The sequence below is a fragment of the Acinonyx jubatus genome, chromosome D4, assembly GCF_027475565.1.
Source record: "Acinonyx jubatus isolate Ajub_Pintada_27869175 chromosome D4, VMU_Ajub_asm_v1.0, whole genome shotgun sequence".
NCBI classification, from domain to species: domain Eukaryota; kingdom Metazoa; phylum Chordata; class Mammalia; order Carnivora; family Felidae; genus Acinonyx; species Acinonyx jubatus.
In genome coordinates this window covers 37918268-37933719 of record NC_069391.1, presented here as the reverse complement: position 1 = coordinate 37933719, position 15452 = coordinate 37918268, and the positions used below count along the sequence as shown (strand labels likewise).

Here is a 15452-nt window from a genome sequence, read left to right as displayed (position 1 = left end):
TAAAGGTTTTCTACCATTCTGGACTTATTTTATATATCTAATTCTTATCTACTCATGCAGAGAAACTTGTAAACAATTCCCAGAACCCATCATCATAACCACTATTAACTGTGTTATAAATGTTAGGTTTGCTGGAGTGACCTGAGACATATGACAAGGTAAGAGTTATTAATTATCTCACTGCTTTTCTCTAAGTACATACACCATTCACATGCCCCATGCCTTTGTTCATGCTGCTGCTTCTGCCTGAAATGCTCTTCTCCACCTCTTTTCCAAACTAACCTCTTGCCACTCTGCAAGATTTAACTCAGAGAAATGTTTTACAGAAAAGATCAGTCTCAGAGAAAGAACAATCCCAAGTCTTTTAATAAACTCTTTATAGAATTAAATGATTCACTCTTTCACTCAGTTGTTCAGGACCACCTAAAATACCAAGTACTGTTCTAGGAGCTAGCAATGTGTCTATGCACGAGAGAGAAATAATCTCTAATGTCATACACCTTAGTGTAGGAAGTCAGCTTAAAATCCTCTCAGCAGCTCTTGTGATGAAGCCAAATCACGTCAAATCTTTGTATAAAGTAACCTACTGCTTGTGCCAGAAGAAGGTCTAGGAAAGGAGAAACTAGATAGGCCTTAAATTTAAATATAAGGGAAGGAGTACCTGGAATAAGAGTGCCAGGGAGAGAGGTGCCTGGATGGCTTGGTACTTAAGCGTCCAACTTTTTTTTTTTTTTTTTTTTAATTTAAAACCCAGGTGAGCAAACACCACGATAATGCCCTCAGCAGTAGAGAAAAAGGAAAATCCTGGCTGGTGAGTATGCCAGACTCTGTGCTGGGGGCTTCCAGTTACTTAAAAGTCCCCCTGGGGGACATCTGGCCATGTCCAGGGACATCTGTGGTTGCCACACCTGGGGTCGGTGGGGCTGGGGAGGCTGCTGAGGCCCCACAGTGCTCGGGACACACCGATGTGGGCAGTGCTGAGGGGCAGAGACTGCTGTAAAGATGAGCAGACCAGAACCCTCTGAGGGTCCCATTTTACAGATGAGGAATCTGAGTGTTAGCTCCCAGCTACTGAGAGGCAGGTGGCGCCTCTTTGCAAGAATCAACAGTAGCAGAGCAAATAAGGCAGCCTTTAACCTTCTGGTACTCAACCTTCTGACCTCACCTCACAAATAAGAGGTGAATGTGAAATCTGACAGAATCAGGACTGCATGTACTACACGATGTCCCCACTTGCTTCCTTCCAACAATTCATAGGGATGTCTTTCCAAGTCAGCGAAGGGGAATGCAGTCAGGTGAGGTCATGTTCTAATCAACACCCATATGTAAGGGACCTGGACCTACTGCCCACGTCACTCTTCGCTTGCTCACTCAAGTGTTTACTAACCACTACTGCCCACTGCATGGACAGCACTGTGAGGCACACACATGTGCTAACATCTTTCATGTCTGCTCTTGGTCCAGGACGCATTTATGCTGGTGTAAGGCAGGGATGCAGGAAGTCTGATTAAGAGCTCTCTCCACTGGAGTGCCTGGGTGGCTCAGTCAGTTAAGCTAAGCGTCCAACTCTTGATTTTGACTAAGGTCATGATCTCACAGTTCGTGGGATCAAGCCCGGGGTCAGGCTTTGTGCTGACAGTGCAGAGCCTGCTTGGGATTTTCTCTCTCTCTCCCTCTGCCCCTCTCCCATGCACATGCTCTGTCTCTTTCTCAAAATAAACATTAAAAAAAAAAAAAAAAAAGAGTAACAGAGACTGAGGAAAAATTTTAAAAAGAAAGTGGGGTGGGGAGGCACAACCTCCCCTGAATCTGTAATATAAGCCTTGAGAACTACTTAAGGCAGATTCCCGGCCTAACAGGCACCATTGTTGATGTACTCCATAGGCATTTTAAACTCAATAATGTCCAGGGGTGCCTGGGTGGTTCAGTTTCTTAAGTGCTGGGTACTTAAGATTCTCTCTCTTCCTCTCCCTCTGCCAGTCCCCTGCCTGCCTGTGCATGCTCGCTCTCTCTCTCTCTCTCAAAATAAATAAATAAATAAATAAATAAATAAATAAATAAATAAATAAATAAATAAATAAATAAAAAAAAATATGTGCAAAACAAATTACCTTCCTTCTCGACTCCTCCCACATTCCCATCATCCAATCTAGACCTGCCAAATCTACATCTTAAATATTCTCACAGTTGGCTCCTACCTTTCCATCCTTTTTCTCATCACCTGTCTGGACAATGGCAACTGGTCTTTGTACCTTCAGGCAAGGCCAAAATCAAAACTATTCTCCACACTTAAAAATTTTTTTTTTAAATATTTATTCATTTATGAAAGACAGAAAGCACAAGCAGGGTGGGGGCAGAGAGAGAGGGAGACACAGAATCTGAAGAAGGCTCCAGGCTCTGATCTGTCAGCACAGAGCCCGACGCGGGGCTCAAACTCACAAGCTGTGAGATCATAACCTGAGCCGAAGTCAGACGCTCTACTGACTGAGCCACCCAGGCGCCCCTATTCTCCACACTTTAATACGTCATCTTGACAAAAATGGCAATCCTCCCATATCAGTTAAAAATTTCCATTGGTGGGCACCTGGGTGGCTCAGTCGGTTAAGCGTCCAACTTCGGTTCAGGTCATGATCTCAAAGTTCGTGAGTTCGAGACCCACATCAGGCTCTATGCTGACAGCTTAGAGCCTGGAGCCTGCTTTGAATTCTGCGTTTCCCTCTCTCTCTGTCTGTCCTCCACTCACGCTCTGTCTCTCTCTCAAAAATAAACAAACATTAAAAAAAAAGAAAAGAAAAAAATATCTATTCATTCCTCTTTATCTAAATCTAAACTCCTTATCACAGCATCAAGACTCCTCAATCTGGCCCCAACCTCTCTCTCTCTAGCTTTACAACCTGCCATGGACCTCATGCTCTAGAAATAATGGCTTATTACTTATTATTCACCCAAAATCTTCAATGAAATATAATTATTTTGTTTCATGCTCGTGCTGTTCACAAAGCCACAACTACTTCCCCCTCTTTTCTATATGTGGCCAGCACGTACTTATCTTTCACGATTCAGTTCAGTATGTCCTCTCTGAATATTCCCTAAATATCCAGGCTGGATAAGTTTTTCTCTTGCAGGTTTCCCAGATACCCCTCTACCCACAACACTAATTTAAAATCTTTGTCTCTCTCCCCCAATTACAACGCCCTCTCAATTCAAAGAGTAGGAGATTTATCTTATTTAGTTCTGTAATCCTACCCCAACAGTGCAAAGCTATATAGTAAGCACTTGTAGAAGACACCTTTCAGGAAGTGTGACCAACAATGTTAAGGGGACCACATATCCCTGCATTCAGAGTGGGGCCCTATTAAGGTGCGTCTGATGTAAGTCCAGATCTCCAGATCAGAGAATTGTCCAGAGGTGGCCTCCTGGCTCAGGGAGAACCAATCCAGAGGCTAGATTGGACTGATCAGATTCTCTCAGGAATGTGAAACTGGTTTGGAGGCATTAGACCAGACTGTCTGGGTGACCAATTTCTACCAAAGCCAGTCCCAGAGAGAAAGGAACAGAAGAGAGACAGCACGGACATCCTTAATTCCTAACAGCTTTCCAATTCTTAGTTCTGTTTCCTTCTGAGATCTAGAGATACTTCCTACCCTTGGGGTTTGCATATTAGCCCTTCCAATAAACATCAGCGGGGGGAGTGCCTGGGTGGCTCAGTTGGCTAAGTGTCTGACTTCGACTCAGGTTATGATTTCACAGTTTGTGAGTTCGAGCCCGACGTTGGGCTCTCTGCTGTCAGTGTGCAGAGCCAGAGAGCCTGCTTCGGATCTTCTGTCCCCGTCTCTCTGCCCTTCCCCTGTTCTCTCTCTCTCAAAAATAAATAAAACATTTAAGAAAAATTAAAAACAACAACAACAACAACAACAACAACCATGAGTGGGTTTCTTACTCTTTTAGAGCAAATGATCTCTAACCAACACAGTCCCTCTCAAATGTTTAATGAAGCAAAATTAACTGCCCACTTATACCTCTGTGTTTTTGTTTTGTGGGACAATGCATCCATAACATGCTACCTTTGAGACCAATGATTCCCTAATTGATTATCACAATAACCTGGGGAGTTTTCTTTTTTAGAAACACTATAAAAGAAAAACAATTCCCAGGCCCTACCCTAAAATGCCTCCGATTTCCAACTCTGGGGCCTGTAAAACTGACTTCTTTTCAAGGATCTCCAGGTGAATCTAATGATTGCCCAGGTTTAATAATCACTGATCTAGATGCTTGCTATTCAAAGGAGCTTGTTGGAACCCAAGAATCTCAAGCCCTGCCCTAGACATATTTAATAAGAATCTGGAGTTTCCCAAGATCTCTAGGTATACTGATGCTTGAGAAGCACTGATGTAGAGAATCTGTTCTGTATACTAAGAATAATGAATTTGATAAGATACAAGAGTAAACTGACCTGCAATCTGGAAAGATCCAAGTTTCTCTTATGGAATCTGAGGGCAGGCTAAAGATTATTTTAGCCACTGTGTCAGCCCATTCTTTTGTCCGTGTGTGTGTGTGGCCATTCCTGTCTTAATACAGAGGTCCATTTCTGCCATCCAGAAAAGATGTGGAGAAAAGGTTTCAACTATTCATGTCCAAGAAAGTCTTAAGTCCAATGACTCCAGTTTTGAGAAATCTAGATTTGAATTTCAAATTTGTTACCTATTAGCTGTGTGATCTTAGGCAAGTCACTTAACCTTTCTATATTTTGTTTCTCATCTATAAAAATAGAATAAGATCTACCTCTAGGGTTGCTAAAAGATCTAATAAAACATAAAGCATCCAGCACAGGGCTTGGCACATAATTGGTGCTTAACAAGTAACAATTAATAGTGATATACTATTCTAAAAAATATACACTATTTTTTTTAATGTTTATTTATTTTTGAGAGAGAGAATATGAGCCGGGGAGGAGCAGAGAAGATCTGAAACAGGCTCCGTGCTGACAGCAGAGAGCCCAATGTGGGGCTTGAACTCGTGAACTGTGAGATCACGGCCTGAGCTGAAGTCAGACACTTAACCAACTGAATCACCCAGGTGCCCCAGCAATACACTATTCTAATGTTTGTTTAGTTCTGTATGGTGTAGTTTCATCTACACTTGATGAAAAACATCTGATACAGGGGAAATGAAAAAGTTAATAGCTAAGTCTCTACAGGACCCAGGAAACCAGGAGTTTACCCCCAACCTCACTCTTGAAGAGGAATGACAAAGCACCATGTGAAGGACAGAAACTTTTTGCTTTTTCAAAGGAAGGGAAAGGGATGTGAGTGAGCTGCCACAGAGTATTTCCCCAAGCTCTCTGACAAGGGGCCAAGGCTTCATGCAGTTCCTGTAACAAATCCCAGAATGGGGCTGCTCCACATTAACCTACTGGGATCCCTGCCAGGAACTAGCAGCATGGCAAGGTAAGTTTGAATCTAAATGGCTCCCTGCAGCTTACATTCTAGAACAGAGGGGAAAAAAATGAAAGCAAAGGACTTACAATCAGGAAGCTTATAAAATTAGAGAGTGTATCTCTGAATGCATGTATAATACACGTAGATACACACAAATGTGCATACATAGAAAGATGAAGGTAGCTTAATAAAATGAAGGGGCTCACAAAATTTCTAAAATTCCGAAGTGTTTTAGCTGGAGCCTAATGGATAAAGGAAAACAAATCCACATAGATTACACAGATATCAAGATAAATTATACTCAGTCAGACAGAAAAAGCCAACTGGGCAGCCTAAGTCTGCTGAAAGTTGGGTAAATGGAAGACAACAACCAAAATCAAAGAATCCATTCCTATTCCAAACCAAGAAAATGAGTAGGAGCAAAGGAGAGAGCCAAGACCAAGAAGATCAACAGAAAATGGTCAGACAATATGTATCAAAAATTTCAACACACGTAAAGCCTATAATTTCAATTTTAAGAACTTTTGCTAAGGAAATAATGATTGGTGAATAGTTTTAACTAAAATGTATTAATTTTGGGACACCGGGCTGGCTCGGTTGGTGGAACATATAACTCTTGATCTTGGGGTTGAGAGTTCAAGCCCTATACGGGGTATAGAAATTACTTAAAAAATAAAATCTTTTTTTTTTTTTTTTAAGTATATATTTTTTTTAATTCATTTATTTTGAGAGAGAAAGAAAGAGCATGTGTGCAAATGCAAGCAGGGGCGGGGCAGAAAGAGGAGAGAGAGAGAGAGAGAGAGAGAATCCCAGTCAGGCTCTGCACTGTCAGTGCGGAGTCCAACACAGCGCTCAAACCCACAAACCACAAGATCGTGACCTGAACCGAAACTAAGAGTCGGACGATCAACAGGGCCACCCAGGTGCTCCTAAAATAAAATCTTTTAAAAATAAATAAATAAAATAAATTTTTAAATAGTGAGACACCACAGGGGATTGGGTATAGCCACACAGTGGACTATTATACAGCTTTTAAGAATGGGCCTGGCTCAGTCAGTAGAGTATGTGATTACTGACCTTGGGTTCATGAGTTCAAGCCCCTTGCTGGGGGTAGAGTTTACTTAAAAAAAAGAAAAAAAAAAGACAGAGTAGAGAATATTTATTAACATGGAAAGCTGTTCATGCTATGGTATAAAATAAATAAGCTTAAAAAAAAAATCTTATTTTTAAGTAATCTCTATACCCAATGTGGGGCTCAAACTTACAACCCTGAGATGAAGGTGCATGCTCTACTGAGTGGCCCAGCCAGGCACCTAAATGAATAAGCTTTTAAAAACATAATTCCTGGGGCACCTGAGTGGCTCAGTTGGCTCAGACTCTTTTTTTTTTTTTAATTTTTTTTTTTTAACCTTTATTGATTTTTGAGACAGAGAGAGAGAGAGAGAGAGCATGAATGGGGGAGGTTCAGAGAGAGATGGAGACACAGAATCTGAAACAGGCTCCAGGCTCTGAGCTGTCAGCACAGAGCTCAACGTGGGGCTCGAATTCACGGACTGTGAGATCATGACCTGAGCCTTAGTCAGACGCTCAACCGACTGAGCCACCCAGGCGCCCCTAAGCTCAGACTCTTGATATTGGCTCAGATGATGATCCTGGGATTGAGCCCCATGATCCTTGGGATTTGTTCTCTTCTTTTCTCTCAAAATAAATAAAAACATGGGGCACCTGGGTGGCTCGTTGATTAAACGTCAGAATTCGGGTCAGGTCATGATCTCACAGTTTGTGGGTTTGAGCCCCATGTCGGGCTCTGTGCTGACAGCTCAGAGCCAGGAGCCTGCTTTAGATTCTGGGTCTCCCTATCTCTGCCCCTCCCCACTCACACTCTGTCTGTCTCTGGCTCTCAAAAATAAATAAAACATTAACATAAATAAACAAACAAATAAATAAATAAATAAAAACATAGTCCCAGTTACCTTAATTTTTTTCTCAACGAACACATATGACTTGCACAATATAAGAAAAGGATCAAGATAATGAGTTGTATTTAAGACTCCAACGATGACCAGGAAAATCAGGCATTCTGTCTAGCCCACCTGTAAAAGCCAGTTCCCTGCCCACCTGCATCCTGCTGCACAGGACGTTGGGGATACAGCTGAGCTCAATATGCTGCTTGAACAATATCAAGACTCCATAGCTACAAATATTTCAGACTGTTCAGGACCTAGAAGAGTTGTGACACCAGAAAGCCCAGGTCATTGTTTTAATTCCAAGTATATTAAAGGAGAGATCATGTGGTTATTTAAAGTAAAAGGACTGGGGAGGCTGGGTGGCTCAGTCGGTTAAGCTTTTGATCCTTGGTTTCAGCTCAGGTCATGATCTCATGGTATGTGAGTACGAGCCCCACACTGGGCTTGACACTAACAGTGTGGGCCGGCTTGGAATTCTCTCTCTGCTCTTCTCCTACTCATGCTCTCTCCCAAAATAAGTAAAAATTATAAATAAATAAATAAATAAATAAATAAATAAATAAATAAATAAATAAAGCATCCTAAATTTATAAAACATAGAAAAGCAGGTATTAGGAAATAAAAACCACCACAATCCTATCACTCACTCTCTGTATCTTCTTTCAGGCCCTTTACTACACACTCAGTCACATGCCTACGTATATTTCTTCATTTGTAAAATGTGATGTCACATATTATTTTATATAGTTTTATTTAATACAGCAGTAACAGCTTTCCAAATTAGTTGATATAGTTCTACATATTTCTTAATGCCTATAAGGTAGTTCACCGTATGTGTATACTAGCACATTATTATTTCCTATTATTATTTTTTAAAGATTTAAGTAATCATGCTCTTCCAACTGAGCTAGCAGGCACCCTGCATCTCCTATTATTAAACATTTATGCTGTGTTCAAATTTTCAGTAGTATAAAACACTGCAATGAACATCCTTGTATCTAAATCCAGGCTCCTATGCTATGCCAAGACCTCTTACTCTCTGAATTGTGACTATAAACTGTTCCTTCAAAAGGTGGCTATGGGCTGACTTGCTAAAATTAGCAATGATACTTCCTATGGGATCCTGAATTCTGGTATTTTCCCACTAGAATCATGATTTTTGTGGAAGGAGGACATACTAGGATTTATAATTATCCTAGAATTAAGTGACATAATTCTTTGCAAATTTTATATCTAACAAGTTCAATAAACTGATTTTTTTAAAGAGTCATTTATTGGAAGTGTATTCTTTTTAAATTTTTTTTATGGATTTATTTTTAAGTAATCTCTACACCTAATGCGGGGCTCAAACTCACAACCCTGAAATCAACTCTATTCTCAGCTTTTTCTTCCCCTACAGCATTTCTAATTAGTTATAAAGCCATCTATTCAGAATTAACAGGAAGCCTTATCTCTAAACTACTGGAAAGTAGAGAGATTATAGTTACATATTAATTACTTATCTGGTATATTAAAAAATTATAAGCTTTCAATAATAACAGTGTTAAAACAATGATATGACTGCAAAATCCTATTTCTCTCACTTTTACTTTCTGAGCATTATAGTACCAAGTCTTAAGGACAATATGGTTGTGTATTTGCCCACTCAGAAGGAAGATTTCTCTCTAGATGTTATTTTGAGTTCGAAAAAAATCCTTATGTGACTCAGAAAGGAAACTCCTTTTGCTATATATCCTACCACTGTATTTTATTTCCTCTCCCCAGAAAAGATATATAATACATAACTATGCTGAATTTTTGTCAGTAAACAAGACAAGCAATGAACAAGGCCACTTCCACCATTGTTTTAGACTAAGAAAAAAGAAGATTCATCTAGCTGAAGTAACATTTAAAAAAATAAGTTTATTAACAATATTTTATCAACAATAACGAAGTAAAAAAAATGCAAAAAAGATCACTCAGAATCCTCTCTTTTATTTTTATCAAGTAATCTCTATGCCAACATGGGGCTCAAGCTCATGACACTGAGATCAAGAGTTGCACACTCCAACAACTGAGCCAGCCAGGTGCCCCCTCTCTTTTCAAATCTGTTTTTTCATTTGTCAATGCATAATTGTGTACAGCTATAATAAGCACAGATAGAATTCTGTATCTCATTACATTTAACATATCAAATGCTTTGCATGTTATTAGTCTTCATAATTATGTTAATTTCTGCATAATATCATGCAGATGTGATTTACCATAAATTATTCAAGTATTCTCTTTTTGTTAATATTTAGATAAAATAGCTTGCAATGATTATATCATTAAAAAAGACTTATCTTCCTATGGATAAATTCCCTAGTCTGAAAATATTAGGTCAAAGGGTATGATATTTTTAGGCTCTTCATTCAATAATTAATATGTACCAGACTTTTGAAATATAATGCCAAATTGCTGTCAAAAAAGGGTTTCAGTGGCAATGTATATATGTACCTGTTTCACCACATCCTTATCAGAACTAGGTATTAATTTGTACACAGAAAAATATTTTGCTTTTATCTGTATTCCTTCTATAATGAAATTAAATATAATTTCCTAATTGTACTTCCTTACATAAATTATTATATAAATATAATAAATACAATAGGGATTATTTATTTATCTATTTATTTTTAGATGATACTTTCTTTCAAGATTTTATTTTCAAGTAATCTCTACACCCAACATGGGCTCGAACCCACAACCCTGAGATCAAGAGTGGCATGCTCCACTGACTGAGCCAGCCAGGTGGCCCTAGATGAATTATTGTAAAATGTCTAAGCTACTTGGGATGTAACTACCATACAGAAAGAAGCCATTTACAGGGTACAGAAATGCTATTTACCTTAAGCACACCCAAACCTGGCCAAAAATAAACCTAAAGTCTAGGACCAACAAATCACTACTGCCACTTCTTCACTGCCACCATTAATTACATCAACAATTTACTAAACACATGTTTTAGGCACTGTGCTGAATAACATTTTATTTAATTCTGTTCCTGACCCTGCTAGGCAGGTACTACTTTCTCCATTTATTTTAAAGGTGAGAGAAGAAAGGCTTAAGAGAAGGTATTTGAGCTTGTCCATAGGCACAAAGTTAATAAGAAACAGAGCCCACACTCAACCCACAAATCTTTGAATCTAAATATGCAATACAAAATGACATCATCAAATTTGTTGGTATAAATGTGGATATTCTGGCTCAGTCAAAAGAGCTGGAGACTCTTGATCTTGGGGTTGAGTTTGAGCCCCAAGTTGGGTATAGAGATTACTTAAAAATAAAATCTTAAAAAAAAACCAAAAAACAAACAAATGTGGATATTCTGACATATGTTTACATATTAATCTGCTAGAAAAGAGACCAAAAACTTGGAAGCTAATGTCCTAAGCTAAGATCTGAGTTGAAAAAATAATGGGCAAATATCTTGCTTTATCTGTAATTGAGATCAGGAACAGGCAAATCAGAAAAATAATAATTGAAAAAGAAAAGAAAAATAACCATTTGTCAAGGGCTTCCTCAAAGTGCAGAAATAACATCTAATTATACCCTACTGGCACTGAACAGATACTAACCAAGATGCCTACAAGGACATTCTTCCAGATCCATCAACTATAATGTCCCACTTACGCCCTGAACATAGTTTAGAATATACAGGGAGGATTCAAACAACTGATCTAGATTTAATAAGGTAGCAAAAAAATTATTGCTACATAGCATAAAGTCTAATCCAGTGATTCATGTAACAATTGCCTGAGAGCTTGTCTAAAATGCCAATTCCTCAGGTACCTGGCTGGCTCAGTTGGTAGAGCATATGACTCTTGATCTCGGGGTTATGAGTTCAAGCCCCATGCTGGGTATAGAGATTACTTACCAAAAAAAAAAAAAAAATAGGGGCACCTGGTTGGCTCAGTCGGAAGAGTATGCAACTCTTGAATTCAGGGTCATGAGTTTGAGCCTCACACTGAGTGTGGAGAGTACTGAGAAAAAATAAATGAACTTGAAAATAAATAAATAGATGTAAATAAATTTTAAAAAAATACTAATAAAATGTCAATTCCTAGGTTTCATTGAGGGAAATCCTGAATCCATACTGGAGCAGGGACAAGGAAACTGCATTTTTAGCACACACCTCAAGTGACTGTGATGCAGCTGGTTTCTGGGTCATGCCTGAGAAACAAAGGCCTAAGTATCAGAAATCAAATATGCATCAATTTAAAACAAGTAAACTGGGGGCGCCTGGGTGGCTCAGTCAGTTAAGGGTCTGACTTCAGCTCAGGTCATGATCTCACAGTCCGTGAGTTCGAGCCCTGCCTCAAGCTCTGTGCTGACAGCTCAGAGCCTGGAGCCTGCTTTGGATTCTGTGTCTCCCTCTCTCTCTGCCCCGCCCCACTCATGCTCTGTCTCTCTCTGTCTCAAAAATAAATAAAAACATTAAAAAAAAATTTTAAAACAAGTAAACTGACAAAGGAAGTCATGCTTAGCTCATGGAACTTTTTTATTCCTCTGATGATATGACAGCCGTTCAAGTGATTGGCCTTGGGGGTGGGGAGGACAAGCTTTGGAAGGGTTCAAGGAAAGTAGGAACCAACTGAAATAACTAGACTGTCCTATTATTATTATTTTAGTTTATTTATTTATTTTGCGAGAGGAGAGAGAGAGAATCTCAAGCAGGCTCTGCCCTACCAGCACAGAGTCCGATATGGGTCTTAAACTCACAAACCGTGAAATCATGACCCAAGCCAAAGTTGGACGCTTAACCAACTAAGCCACCTGAGCACCTCTAGACTGTTTTATTATTAACTTTCCTCTGGTAGCTGGCCTATCAGGCACCTCCCAGCAAACCTCTGCTCTCAGCAACTCAGGTTTCCTCATCCTCCAAGGCTATAGAGCTATATAGGAACAGGCTCTAAATATATCAGGGATCATACTGCATGTGACTCAATTGTCTAGATGAGAAAGGTGATTAACAAGATTATTCATTATTAAAGGCTAGCATGAGGGGCGTTGGGGTGGCTCAGTCAGTTGAACAACTGACTTTGGCTCAGGTCATGATCTCGCAGTTGAGTTCGAGCCCCGTGTCTGGCTCTGTGCCAAAAGCTCAGAGCCTGGATCTTGGTTCAGATTCTGTGTCTCCCTCTCTCTCTGACCCTCCTCCACTGGCACTCTGTTTCTCTCCCTCAAAAATAAATAAATGTTTAGAAAAAGGAAAAAAAAAAAAAAAAGGCTAGCATGAACCAAAGGAAAAAAAAATTATTCAAGGGAGATTCAGTTAGCCAACCCTCCAGCGAATGTGTCACAGTCTCTTTCCCCATAGTTTCTGCCCTGCATCAGCCAAATGGGTTTATTAGGGACCCTCAACATTTCTTGTACTTTCTTGATTTGGCTACAGAACACACACCTCTGCTTCCTCCCCATTAGTTGAAGCCCCTTCCTCCTTTGGGAAATCCTCCCTGAACACCCTGTAAATTACTTCCTCTTTGGAGCACTGGGGGTGCAGGGTAGAGAGGGTTGGGAGCACTGCTGGAATATACAGAGTAGAAACCAGGAATGTGAAATATTCTGTAAAAATGAGATAAAGTCTCAGACAACAAAGAAACCACCAAAAACACCATCAACATTCTTGTTGAGAAAAACTGCCCTAAAATTCTTGAACCCCTCCACAGGACTGCTGGTCGGGTTCTAACATTCTTGACCATTAATTTTCTCACAAACAGAAGGTGATCCACAGTCTGCAATGCACTACACAAAACAGGATTCCTGAGTCCCACACCTATGTTAATCCAAGAAAGGCCTTCCCAGACATGAAGACAAGTCAGAAAAGGGCAGGAAAAAAACAACTCTAGCACCTTCACATGTAAGGGGCATAAACATATTTCTACTGTTCCTCTTCCTAAAGCCTCCTAACATCAATTAACTCTATATGAAACCTTAGAATGTGAGGCATTTCCACAAGGATTTCCCACGTAGAAACACTTCCACACATGTGCCCCAGCAGATGAACTTGCCAACATAACAATTCTATCATTTCCACATCTAAAGTCTTCCTCTAGGGGCGCCTGGGTGGCTCAGTGGGTTAAGCGTCTGACTTCAGCTCAGGTCATGATCTTGGGGTTCATGAGTTCGAGCCCCATGTCAGGCTCTGTGCTGACAGCTCAGAGGCTGGAGCTGCTTCAGATTCTCTGTCTCTGTCTCTCTCTCTCTGCCCCTCCCTGTTCATGTTCTGCCTCTCTCTGTCAAAAAACAAATAATAAAACATAAATAATAAAATCTTCCTCTAAGAGTCAAATATTCTGAAAATAACATAAAGACTAATTCTGGAATAAATCTGAACATTTCTTACTAGGCAGAGAATAACCATGTCATTTTAAAAATGGCTAATTTACAGATTACTATCCTATGAAACAAAACTGGAGGATACAGATAAGAATGCTGTACACCTGGTTGGGCCCAAGAAATTCTGCAAGCGTTTATAAGTACCTTCTAGGGGTAACTGGCTGGCTCATTCAGTTGTAGGTTTGAGCCCCATGTTGGGTGTAAAAATTACTTTAAAATAAAATCTTTAAAAAAGTAAAAAATTAAGATAAAAGTATCTTCTAAAAGGGTATAATCCTTTTGGGGAAATACAATAGTAAAATGAAGGAGCATGAATTAAAGATCTGGTCAAAGCAAAACTCCCACACTTCACCATATTTTGTTTTCCTGTGTCTCAAATTGGATCTCATATCCTGCTTTTATTTCAGGAATCTGCATATGTAAACTCAGTGAAAACATTACAGCTATTTTCTCAACCCTGGTGCTTACCAGTCCTCCCCATCCCCAAAATTAGGCTCCTCAAAGTTCTTCTTCCTCCCATCTGACAGCAAATCGCAGCCTAAACTCATTTTGTCTGCTTCATTATGATCCACCAAGTCGATCTGGGAAGTCAGCAGTATACCCTTGACCATTACTTTGGGAAATGGTGAGAAAAAGAAAGTAGCCCTGATATGTAGGGAGTGAGCCTGGTACTATCAGCTAGGCCTTGGTGTCTGGGTGAAAATAATTTCACAGGAAATTTTCCTGTGAAAGTCCCATTTCCTTAAGCCTTCCCACAAATCAGTCTTCTAAGTCCCTTCTAACACCCTCTTACTGAGAGGCTCCTTGGTTCCCTTTGGTGTAGGTTCTCTGTAACTGCAATAAGCAATCTTATCTACTATGCTAAGTCCCTGATAGTCTTAAATACCTCAAACTCTGCATACATTATCACTCTATTACTATCCTCCTCTTCAAACCATCCCCTCTCAAAATACCCCCTTTTTTTCTTTTAAAAAAAATTTTATTTAAGTAATCTCTGCACCCAATGTGGGGCTTGAACTCACGACCCCAAGATCAAGATTTGCATGCTCTTCTGACTGAGCCAACCAGGTGCTCCAAAATATCCCCCTTCTTGAATTTTTTTGGTACTCTCCTAGTTCTCCTCTGACCTCCCTGGTCTCCTTGTAGCAGTTCCTGCTCCATAAATGTAGACATTCTCCAAGGTTCTATCTTTAGCCACCCTTTCAATATCAGTGGCTCTTACCCATTTTTGGCTCATAGTACTCCCTTTGAAAATCTCATGAAAACTATGGCCTTGTCTTCACACCACCTTCCCCACATCATGCCCAGAAAATACACATATAATGAAATTTTCGCAATTTTTGGCAAGGTTTATGGAAGTTAAGAGGGCCGTTTTGGGGCACCTGGGTGGCTCAGTCGGTTAAGCATCCGACTCTTGATTTTTGGCTCAGGTCATGATTTCCCAGTGGTGAGATCAAGGCCCCCTCATTCAGCAGCCCCAACTCCTGAGCATGGGGCCTACTTGGGATTCTCTCTCCTTCTCTGCCCCTCCCCTGTTTGCATGCACAATCTCTTTCTCAAAATAAACAGACATTAAAAACAAAAAGTGTCTTCTTTACCCTCTCTCCCATGGTAGTATGCAAATTTTTTTTAAGTTTATTTTGAGAGACAGAGTGGGTGAGTGTAGAAGGGAGAGAGGGAGGGAGGA

At 39.9% G+C, this 15452-nt stretch overlaps 1 protein-coding gene across 3 annotated transcripts in view; it reads right to left on the bottom strand.

The window, feature by feature from the left end:
- The window catches only part of DCAF12 (DDB1 and CUL4 associated factor 12), a 38810-nt gene that overhangs the window by 14487 nt on the left and 8871 nt on the right, over positions 1–15452 (bottom strand). The gene's annotated exons all lie outside the window — the stretch shown is intronic.